Genomic DNA, 11,096 nt, shown 5'->3' on the forward strand with positions numbered 1-11,096 from the left:
GACTCTGCTCCTGCCTTGCAGATAGCCACACATGCTGTATCCTCACATGTCTCTCCTCCAGGCATGCCTGTCTAGAACTTTTCTTTTTCTAGTTGAGCTCGCATCATGAAGGGCACATGCTCAAGACAACCTCACCCTAATTTCCTCCCCCACAAATCTATGTCCAAATATCATTATACTGGGAGTTAGGCTTCAAGACATTAAATTTGGAGAGACACTCTTTTTAAAGGAAATATTACTCTTTTTTATTTAGTAAATATAAATTTCCAAAGTACATTTTATGGATTACAATGGCTTTCCCCCCATAATTTTCCTCCCACTCACACCCCTCCCATCTCCCACTCCCATTCCATTCACATCAAGATTCATTTTCAATTATCTTTATATACAGAAGATTGATTCAGTATATATTAAGTAAAGATTTCATCAGTTTGCACCCACACAGAAACACAAAGTGTAAAAATACTGTTTCAGTACTAGTTATAGCATTACTTCACATTGGATAACACATTAAGGACAGATCCCACATAAGTAAGTACACAGTGACTCCTGTTGTTGACTTAACAATTTGACACTCTTGTTTATGGCGTCAGTAATCATTTGGAGAAACATTTAGTCCATATCAGGTGGGGAGAAAGAATTGTTACATTTGGCTCCTCCAGAAGTTATTCTCTGCCACAATAAAACAATATTTCTATAAACTAAAACAAGATAAGACCTTGCATTTATGAAGAAAAGTAAGTCTGTGGGTATTTGGATTTTGCAAAAAAAAAAAAAAGCAAGTTGTTGGGATGTAATGTTTCTTTTTCTTATTTCAAATTTTTATTTGTGTGTCATATGAATACCCAAATCTACTTGCTTAGCAAAGTTCAGCAACACTACATTGTCATTAACTAGAGTTACCCTATTGTATAACAGATCCTCCTATCCAACTAAACAGTAGTGTGTTTTCACTATCACACCATTTCCCATGTATGAGCCCCAACTAGCCATTATCGTACTCTGCTTTTGTAACTACACTTTTCTCATTCCATATATTAGTTAGATCATGTAGTGCTGTCTTTCTGTGCCTGGCTATTTAATTAGGCATAATATCTGATAGCTTCATTTCTGTTTCTGCAGGGCAGGAAACCACCTCCCCATCAAAGTTGGAAAGCATTCCATCATTTAAATACAAGCGCACCTCAAAAAGTTCATGGAAAATGGAATTAAAATATGTTTAAGTACAAAGAAATTTACACACACACACACATATGTTCAAAGAGTTTTTAAGAAAAGTCTAGAGAAATTACCCATGGTTCAAAAATGTTTGCAGTAAAATAGCTTTTCCTTGATTTGCATTTCAAACAAACATTTTAAGGTACATGTTATCACATTTTCTTTATCCATACATCCACTGATGGACATTTAGGTTGCAATTATAACATGGTTTGTGTAAATAATGCTGCCATGAAAACACAGTGAATCTCTCTCTTTGACATTCTGATTTCATGTGCTTTGTATATATTCCAGAGATATTGTTGCCACAGTATATGATGGCTCTATTTTTAATGCTTTTGAGTCTTCCATAGTGTTTTCCATAACAGACCTGTTTTTTTTACATTCTTGCAAGGGAGATACCAGGTTCCCTTTTTCTCCATATTTTAACCAACATTCTCTCTTTTTTTTTGTTTTGAAAATAGCCATTTTATCAGGTGTGAGATATCTCCTTGTGGTTTTAATTTGTATTTTCCTAATGACTATTGATGTTACGCACATTTTTATATTTACCTGTTGATCATTTCTATGTCTTCTTGTGAGAATTGACACTTCATGTCCTTTAATAATTTATTTTATTTCTACTGAGTTGTTCGAGTTCATGGTGTCCTTTTGTATTTTGTTTATAAAACCATTATTTCATTACGAAAATTATAATGTTGAGTCTAAGGAAAACAGAAAAAATAAATCTTGAAATTATTCTTGAATTATTTCCACATCAGTGCATGATTTTCTTTGGTAAAATTAGAGTCATGTAATTCAGTATCTACCAGTATATTTGCATTGCCAATTTAGTAATTTTTAATTTTCTTTGGTTATGTTTCACTCTTTGTTTTTTCTCTTTCTGTATTGTCTCCTGAGCATGAGAGAATATATTTATTCTTCTGGTTAATAACATATTTCTTATTTTTAGTCTTTCTTATTTTATTTTCCAATAAGATAATTATGACTGATATTTCAATGCATTATTAATTGGGGTCATAGTTAATTCATTTTATTATTTTTTTTTATTTTTTCAAAAGGCAGAGAAACAGAGAGACACCATGTGCTGCCATCTAGTGTTTCACATCACCAACGACAAGCAATCAGGACTGGACTGGGCCATACTAGGAGCCAAGTGTCCCTCATGAGTGCCAGTGCCTCAACTACTTTGACCACCACATGTTGCTTTACAAGGAATGCATTATCAGGAAGCTGGAATCAGGAATGGAACCAGGAATCAAATCCAGGCACTCTGAAATGGGATATAAGGGTCTGAAGCAGCATCTTAACTGTTGTGTCAAATGCTCACTCCATAATTTTTTTTAATAGAAATAAGTACTCTTGTTTTTTAAAGATATGTAATTTTATTTTTGCTTTTCAATTTTATATGATTGCTATTTATGAAGAATTATTTTCCTAAATGGCATGGGTATTATTACAAAGTTTTGATTATGGCTTTAAGAAATATATGTGTTGAGGGGCCGGCGTTGTGGTGCAGTGAGTTAATGCCGTGGCTTGAAGTGCCAGCATCCCATATGGGCACCGGTTGGAAACCTGGCTACTCCACTTCTGATCCAGCTCTCTGCTGTGACTTGGGAAAGCAGTAGAAGATGGCCCAAGTCCTTGGGCCCCTGCACCCACAGAGGAGATCTGGAAGAAGCTCCTGCCTCCTTGCTTCATATTGACACAGTTCCAGCCATTGTGGCCAACTGGGGAGTGAACCATTGGATAGAAGACCTCTCTGTCTCTGTGTAACTCTTTCAAATAAATAAATAATTCCTTAAAAAAGGAAATATATGTGTTGCTTGAAGTTTATGTAATTTGAATTCTACAGATTATGCTGAATGGAATGTATTAGTTTTGCTATGGAACAGCAACTATTTCTAAAAATGTTTTATACAAATGAAAAATAAAAGACTCCCATAATATTCTAGATTAGGGATTACACATGAAAACATGTTACATGTTTTCAGTAAAAAAATACAAAGACATATATATATATAATTATTTAATAATGTACTTCATATATGATAAAAAAAATAGGCATTTTGGGCCGGCGCTGTGTTCACTTGGTCAATTGTCCGCCTGCAGCACCGACATTCCATATGGGCACCAGGTTCTAGTCCCAGTTGCTCCTCTTCCAGCCCAGTTCTCTACTGTGGCCCAGGAGGGTGGTGGAGGATGGCCCAAGTGCTTGTGCCCCTGCACCCTCATGGGAGACCAGGAAGAAGCTCCTTGCTCCTGGCTTTGGATCATCGGAGTGCTGGCCATGGCAGCCATTTGGGGAGTGAACCAATGGAACGAAGACCTTTCTTTCTCTCTGTCTCTCTCTCTCTGTCTATAACTCTACCTGTAAAATAAATATAAAAAATAGGCAGTTGTTCAGTCAGGCATATTTTCAGTAGGCAGAAGAGGTGAGAATTTGGCCTAGTGGTTAAGACATCACTTAGAATACCCACCTTCCATATGAGAACATGGTTTCTTGAGTCAGCTCCACTTCTGATTCCAGCTTACTGGTGGTGTGCATTCTAGGAGGTAGCTGGTGATGACTCATATGCTTGGATCTCCTCCAACCAAATGGAATCCTTAGTGAATTCTGTGGTCCTGGCTTTGGAATGGCCTAGCCCAGGCCATCAAAGGGGTTTGGCACCCTCCCAAAATAGAAAGATAATTTGATAGATAGATAGATAGATAAATAGATAGGTTGATTTTCAAAATACATGTATCTATAGTTTTGTATCTTCTCCTGCATGTTTTCTATACCTAATTGTCCATAATAAGATTTCTCTGATTATCTGCAAGGATTACTATTTTAAAAATATAATTTGTTGCTGAATAGAAATGTCTGTCACTAAAGATTTATGGTTCTTCTGATTTTTATCAAAAAATAAAGAAGATGAGTGAAACATCTTTCAACAATAATCAGAAAACAATGGTAAAGACATCAAAATATATTCTTTTGTTTTTTTCTATCTTCATGTTGTGGGATCTGTGAAATTCTTGTTTCAGACTTATCTAACAGCAGGTAAAAATCTGTACTCAGACATACTTGAAGATCCAAAATTCTATAATCTATAGAGTTTTCTTTATTTTTTTCTGGAAAAAATATATATGCTCTCAAGCTCAATTTTTCAAGATTTATTTATTTATTTGAAATTCAGAGTTACAGAGAGAGGAGGAGATGCAAAAAGAGAGAGATGTCTTCCATCCACTGGTTAAGTCCCCAGTTGGTTGCAACAGCTAGGTCTGCACGTATCCAGGAACCAGGAGCTCCCTTTGCATCTTCTCATGCAGGTATAGGGTCCCAAGGACTTAGGCCATCTTCTACTGCTTTCCCAGGCCATAGCAGAGAGATGGATCAGAATTGGAGCAGCTGAATTGACACCCATAAGGGATGCCGGCACTGCGGGTGGCAGCTTTATACACTATTCCACAGTGCTGACACCTAACATTTTTAACAACAAGATTCGTTCTGTTATTTATGTTGTGTCTGCTTCCTCTCTAAGAATTGGCTTTAAAATTACATCACATTCGGGCTGGCACTTTGGTATACTGCGTTAAGCCTCTGCCTACTGCTCTGGCATTGCATATAAGCCTCAGGTCTAATCCAAGCTACTCCTTTTCCAATCTGGCTCTCTGCTAAGGTTAGGGAAGGCAGTAGAAGCTGGCTGAAGTTCTTGGGTCTTTGCACCTGCATAGGAGATCCAGAAGAAGCTCCTGGATCCTGGCTTTAGTTTGGCTCAGCTTTGCCCATTGTGACCATCTGGGGAGTAAACCAGTGGATGAAAGACATTTCTTTGTGTCTCTCCCCATTTCTCTGTAACTCTATATCTTAAATAAATAAATAAATAAAATCTTTAAAAAGTTGGTCATGTTGTAGGGGTTCTGATGACCAGAACATGGCCGTACATTGATGAGAAGCATAGAAAACTTAAATATTGAGGTTGAGCATATATTATGAATGATTTAAAAATGAAATGAGACATTTACAGTTAAATTTTGTGTTCTAAGAATTGAAACTTTAAAGCCTATGTGTAATAATTCAACATATTACATTGTGACAACATATTATATTCTGACAGAGGCATAGTTTTCAGCTTACCTTATTTATGAGAAACATAGCCTAGACAAAAATTTAAAATATTGTTATCTATGAATTTGATCGTTTACCAAAGTAAGTTCATAAAATTCACTTGCCTGCATTGATGTGACCAATGCTACCTTAATTCAAAAATCAGAAAATGATACAACAAAGATGATGAACATGTGTGAAAAAATCCTCAAGAAAGTACAAGCTAATGGAATCCAACAACACACCACACAGTTTATTCACCCAGACTGAGTATAACTCATTACTTATATACAGATTGTTCAACATATAAAACCCAATGAATGTGATACATATTGTTAATTTTATTAAACAATATTATTTTACCTCAATAGATGAAGAGAAAACATTTGATAAAACAGCATTCTTTCTTGATAAAAACCTTAAGCAACTTTTGTATAGAAGGAGCATTCATTAATTCAATCAACACAATATATGAAAAAATCACAAACAGAACATATTTAAATTGTAATAATTGGAATCATTTGCACTAAAATCAGGAACCAGGCAACGATGGCCTCTCTCACAATTGCTATTAAATGTTGTTCTAGAAGATTTATCCAGAACCTTTAAGCAAGAAAACAAATCAAGAAATACAAATTGGAAAGGAGGAAGTCACTATCCCTGTTGGTGGATGACATGATTCTATAATTAGGGAAAGCAAGACTCCAATAAGGTATTATTGTTGGGGCCAGTGCTGCGATGCAGAGGGTTAACACCCTGGCCTGATGTGCCAGCATCCCATATGGGTGCTGGTTCAAGACCGAGCTGCTCTACTTCTGATTCAGCTCTCTGCTGTGGCCTGGGAAAGTAGTGGAAGATGACCCAAGTCCTTGGGCCCCTGCACCCATATAGGAGACCTGGAAAAAGCTCCTGGCTCCTGGCTTCAGATCAACACAGCACCTGCTGTTGTGGCCAATTGAGTAGTGAACCAGCATTTAGAAGACCTCTCTCTCTTGCTCTCTCTCTCTCTCTCTCTCTCTCTCTCTCTCTCTGCCTCTCCTCTCTCTGTGTAACTCTGACTTTCAAATAAGTAAGTAAATCTTTAAAAAAAATACTATTGGAATTCATTTTAGAGTTTGTTAACAAAGTTTCAGGATATAAAAAACAACACACAAAAATCAGTTGCCTTTGCAAACATAGAAGATGCCATGGCTGAAAAAAATGTTGTAATATCAGTACCATTTAAATAGCTTAAAATATTTAAACTCCTTGGAATAAATTTAGGCAAGGATGCTAAAGATCACTACAATGAAAATTACAAAACATTAAGGAAATGAATAGGACAGGCAAGGTTGTAAAGACCTTCCATTTTTGTGGATTAGGAAAATAAGTATCATCAAAATGTGCACACTACCCAAAGCATGTTACAGATTCAATATAATCGCAATCAAGATAATAATGACATTCTTCTGGTATCTTGATAAAACACTGCTAAAAATCATATGGAAACATAAGAGACCCTAAAAAACTTACACAATCTTAACAAAAACAGCAACAGAAGCATCATCATGGTAGATTTTGACATACTATATGATATTTATACTCAAAACAGCATAGTATTTGCATAAAAATTGACATGTTGACCATTGTAAATGAATAAAAATCTGCAAATTAATTTGCACATTACAACCAATTAATCTTTGACTAATGAGCTAAAATTAACCCCTGAAGAAAGAACAGTCTTCAAAATGATACAGGAAATTTGGATCTTCACATGCAGAGTTATGAAACAGGATTCCTACCATACAGGTTATAGAAAAGTCTTCTCTAAATATATCAAGGTTCTAAATATATGTCCTGATACTATCAAACTACTAGAGGTAAACATCAAGAAAAATGTACATTGGCATATGGAAAGACATTTTAGGAAACATCACAGAAGCCCTGGCAATAGAAGTTAAAAAAGACAAATAGGATTACATCAAGCTAAGTAGCTTCTAGACTGCAAAGGAAACACTCAACAAATTGAAGAGGCAGCTGACAAAATGGGAGAAAATATTTGCAAACTATGTACGTGATAAAGGATTAATTTCCAGAAACAATAAATTGTTCAAGAAATTCTACAACAATAAAGCAAACAATCCAGTAAAGAAATGGGAAAATGACATGAACAGGCATTTTTCAAAGATGAAATTCTAGGATCGCGTGCGGGTCGCGAGCCTGTGGTCGGCTATGTAACGGCCTCTCCCTGGGCCTCCCTCCCCACGGCGGGCCCCCCACCCTCAGACCAGCTCCAGGCAGCGCCCGGGGCGGCGGCAGCGGTAGCGGGGCGCGGGTCGAGGGAGCAGGGCCTCAACGCCCCCCCTCAGCCCCCTACCCCAGGAGCTGCACCTCATCCAGGAGGGGCTGGGGAGCCCCATGGAGCCCAAGGTGGCCTTCCCGGGAGGTGCGAGTCGCTGCTGGAACCTGAGCGCCGAGACGGCAGCAGCCGGCTAACCGACGTCTTCAACAGCGTGCTGCTCACGGGCTCCGCCTCCTTCTACAACTGCTACAAACCGCAGAGTGAAGACAATGTAGACCTAAGGCAGACCTACACTCCACTTTGCTCAACAGAATATTCAAATTCTGTAGATTCTTCACTTTTCTATGCACCGTGGTCTACTTATGGAGATCATATTAAGCAATCTTCTAATTCTCAGATCAATGTAAAGAACAGGACCTGCTCCTCCAACTTAAAGTCAGTTTGGCCAATGAACACAAGCAGATTTGCAGATCACCATGACCTCTTAACAGAAACCAAAAGGCCAATAGATACAGCCATCTCTCAGCAAGCTTTTTATAGTGGTGAATCTGTGTCAGCAGTGGAGAAGCAGTATCTGCATAATAGCAATCTCACACCACAACAAAAAATAGATGAACTTTATCATGGATTTACTGGTTTAGACCTTGAAGAACAATGGAGGTACCCATCATGAAGTGATCATTCTAACTGTTACAATATCCAGACAAATGATACAGCTAAGACAACATTCCAGGAATATCCATTTATCAAAAACTGTTTTACACCACAGACTGGTCTGTCTGATATCATGAAAGAATCAGTTGTTGATACTTACCCTTATGGAAGAGAAAAAATATGTGCTAAAGGTCTTGAAGCACCATTACAGCAAAAAAGAGCAGAGATGTTTCTTTCCCAATTTAACAGATATAATGAAAATGCAGATTATTGTAGATACCCAGAATATGCTCATCCTAATAAGGCTAAACTTAATAAGTGTTCAAATTTTAGTGTCCAAGATAGTAAAAAATTAGCCAATAGCAATACACCTGAAACACCAAATGTAGAAGCAGACATGTACACAAAGTTATTTCAGGTTAAACCAGCAAATCAGAAAAAAATGGAGGAGACAATACCTGACCAACAGAATTCCACATTTCCAAAAACTACACCACACCTGACAGGAAAACAGTTTGCAAAAGAAGCAGCATTTGCTGCCGATTTTGGCTTAAAACCAGAATATGTACTAAAACCTCACACAGCTTGTCCAACTAATGATTTTGCAAATGTCACAGAAAAGCAACAGTTTGCTAAACCTGATCCCCCAAATTCTGAGTATTTTAAATCAGTGAATTTATTATCAAACTCAGCAGCATTTTCAGGAGGTATCAACTTAAACAGACCAACATGGATGAATGTTCAAACAAAAAACAACACTCCTATTCCTTATCGAAATCAAGGTAACTTGATGAAATTAAACAGTCATTTAAATGCAGCTTCAAAGGGTTCTAACCATTCTTCAGATTTCCCCCAACTATCATCCACAAATTTAACCCCAAATAGCAATTTATTTCAGAAATATTGCCAAGAAAATCCCTCAGCATTTTCCAGTTTTGATCTCAGTTACAATGGTGCAGAAAGAATCCAATCTGTCAATCATATGGAAGGACTGACAAAAACTGGAGAAGAAAATCTCTTTGAATCGGTTACTGATAAAAAAATAAAGCAGCCAAATGGATTTTGTGATAGCTATTCAGCTCAGCAGTATGGGATCATTGAAAATGTAAACAAACATAATTTTCAAGCCAAGCCCCAGAGTGGACATTATGATCCTGAGGAAGGTCCAAAGCATTTAGATGGCTTATCTCAAAACACGTATCAAGATCTGCTGGAGTCACAGGGTCATTTTAGTAGCCACAGACAAGGAAGTGGAGATAGCAACATTAACAGCCGTGTGGGTTGCACACAGGCATCATGCTTTTCTAATAATTATATGATGGGAGACTTAAGGCATAATCAGGGTTTTCAACAACTTGGTTCAAATGGGTTTCCCCTAAGAGCTACTCACCCATTTGGCCATTCAGTTGTTCCACTGTTGGATTCCTATGATTTGTTTTCTTATGATGACTTAAGCCATTTATACCCTTATTTTAATGATATGATGTATGGTGATAATTCCTTTTCTGGTTTCGTACCAACTTTTGGATTTCAAAGACCAATTAAAACCCGTAGTGGACCAGCCAGTGAACTTCATGTTCATCTAGAAGAATGCTATGAACAATGGAGAGCATTAGAAAAGGAGAGGAAAAAAACTGAATTAGCCCTTGCCAAGAATTATCCAGGAAAAAAAGTATCCAGCACTAACAATACTCCAATTCCAAGGCTGACCTCTAACCCATCTAGAGTTGATCACTTAATTGTGGATGAACTTTGAGAACAAGCCAGAGTTGTGACTTTGCTAGGCAAAATGGAATTTCTCCGAAGCTCTCCTCTTCATGCTAATATCTCTACTGCTCTTGATAGACACTTGGAGTCCATTCACATTGTACAGTCACGTCGAAAGGATGAAATTGTCAATGCATCAAATCGGCAAAGGCACGGAGTTCCTAGATGCCAAGATGACAGAGATGTTTTTGCCCTTGCTTCAGCAATTAAAGAGATGTGTGTGGCAACGAGGAAAGCACGCACTACTCTGTGGTGTGCACTGCAAATGACTTTGCCCAAAACAGCCAGTACAGCTGGTCAAGCAGACATGGAAAAGGCTTTGCAAGATATCATAAACTGTGAAGATAAAATCCATGAAAGTATAAGTAGTAGCAATCCAATGAGCCAGCGGGGTGAAACAAACAAACATTAAGGAAATGCCAGCACAAAGAAGAAAAAGCTGATAAGTTAATGTATCAAGACATGCTAAAAAAATTTTAATGAACTTGTCAAACTTTCAGTACATTAATTTTTCTTCCCGATTTGAAGTTAATATCTTAATGAAGTCTAACTTCTATTTTAAAATCTTCTTTTTGGAATGAATCAGATAGAGTTTAAAGTGAACTCAAAGGTAAAAGTTGATTACTCAAAAGTTCTGAGTAGTCAAAGATAACAAGTTTGCTTAAGTATATTAGTATTTCCTAACAGCTAAAATATTGTTTAAACCCATTCTGCAGTGCAGGTAAATGCAAATATGAAATTCTAGGAGATAAGTTTCATTTAGTTCTGTTTTAGTAAGTATTAATTCCAAATAATGAATCTAAGTGACTGTAACCCAATTATGGCTACAGTCTAGTAACCAAGACAAGTTTTGATTGTGATATAAAAGTGTTTTCCTTACAAAACTGGATAATACCTAGGGAACAAAGGAAAACAAAAATAAACCCAATATTCATGTAAAAATTTAAAATACTACCATATTTATAAATTTGAAATCTTAGTGCCTAAGTATATGGAAGGAAATGCATCTGATTCTCCTAAATTAGTGATAAAAGTGCCAGTGTAAAAACCATGCAAGTTACTGAATATAAAACCTGTTCAAAT

The 11,096-nt window shown here is 36.9% G+C and overlaps 1 pseudogene; it reads left to right on the top strand.

Moving 5' to 3' along the window:
- Positions 1–7,708: 7,708 nt before the first annotated feature.
- Positions 7,709–10,425, top strand: LOC133755628 (meiosis-specific coiled-coil domain-containing protein MEIOC-like; annotated as a pseudogene).
- The last annotated feature ends 671 nt before the right edge of the window (positions 10,426–11,096 follow it).

The sequence above is a fragment of the Lepus europaeus genome, unplaced genomic scaffold (genome assembly GCF_033115175.1).
Source record: "Lepus europaeus isolate LE1 unplaced genomic scaffold, mLepTim1.pri SCAFFOLD_66, whole genome shotgun sequence".
Classification (NCBI taxonomy): domain Eukaryota; kingdom Metazoa; phylum Chordata; class Mammalia; order Lagomorpha; family Leporidae; genus Lepus; species Lepus europaeus.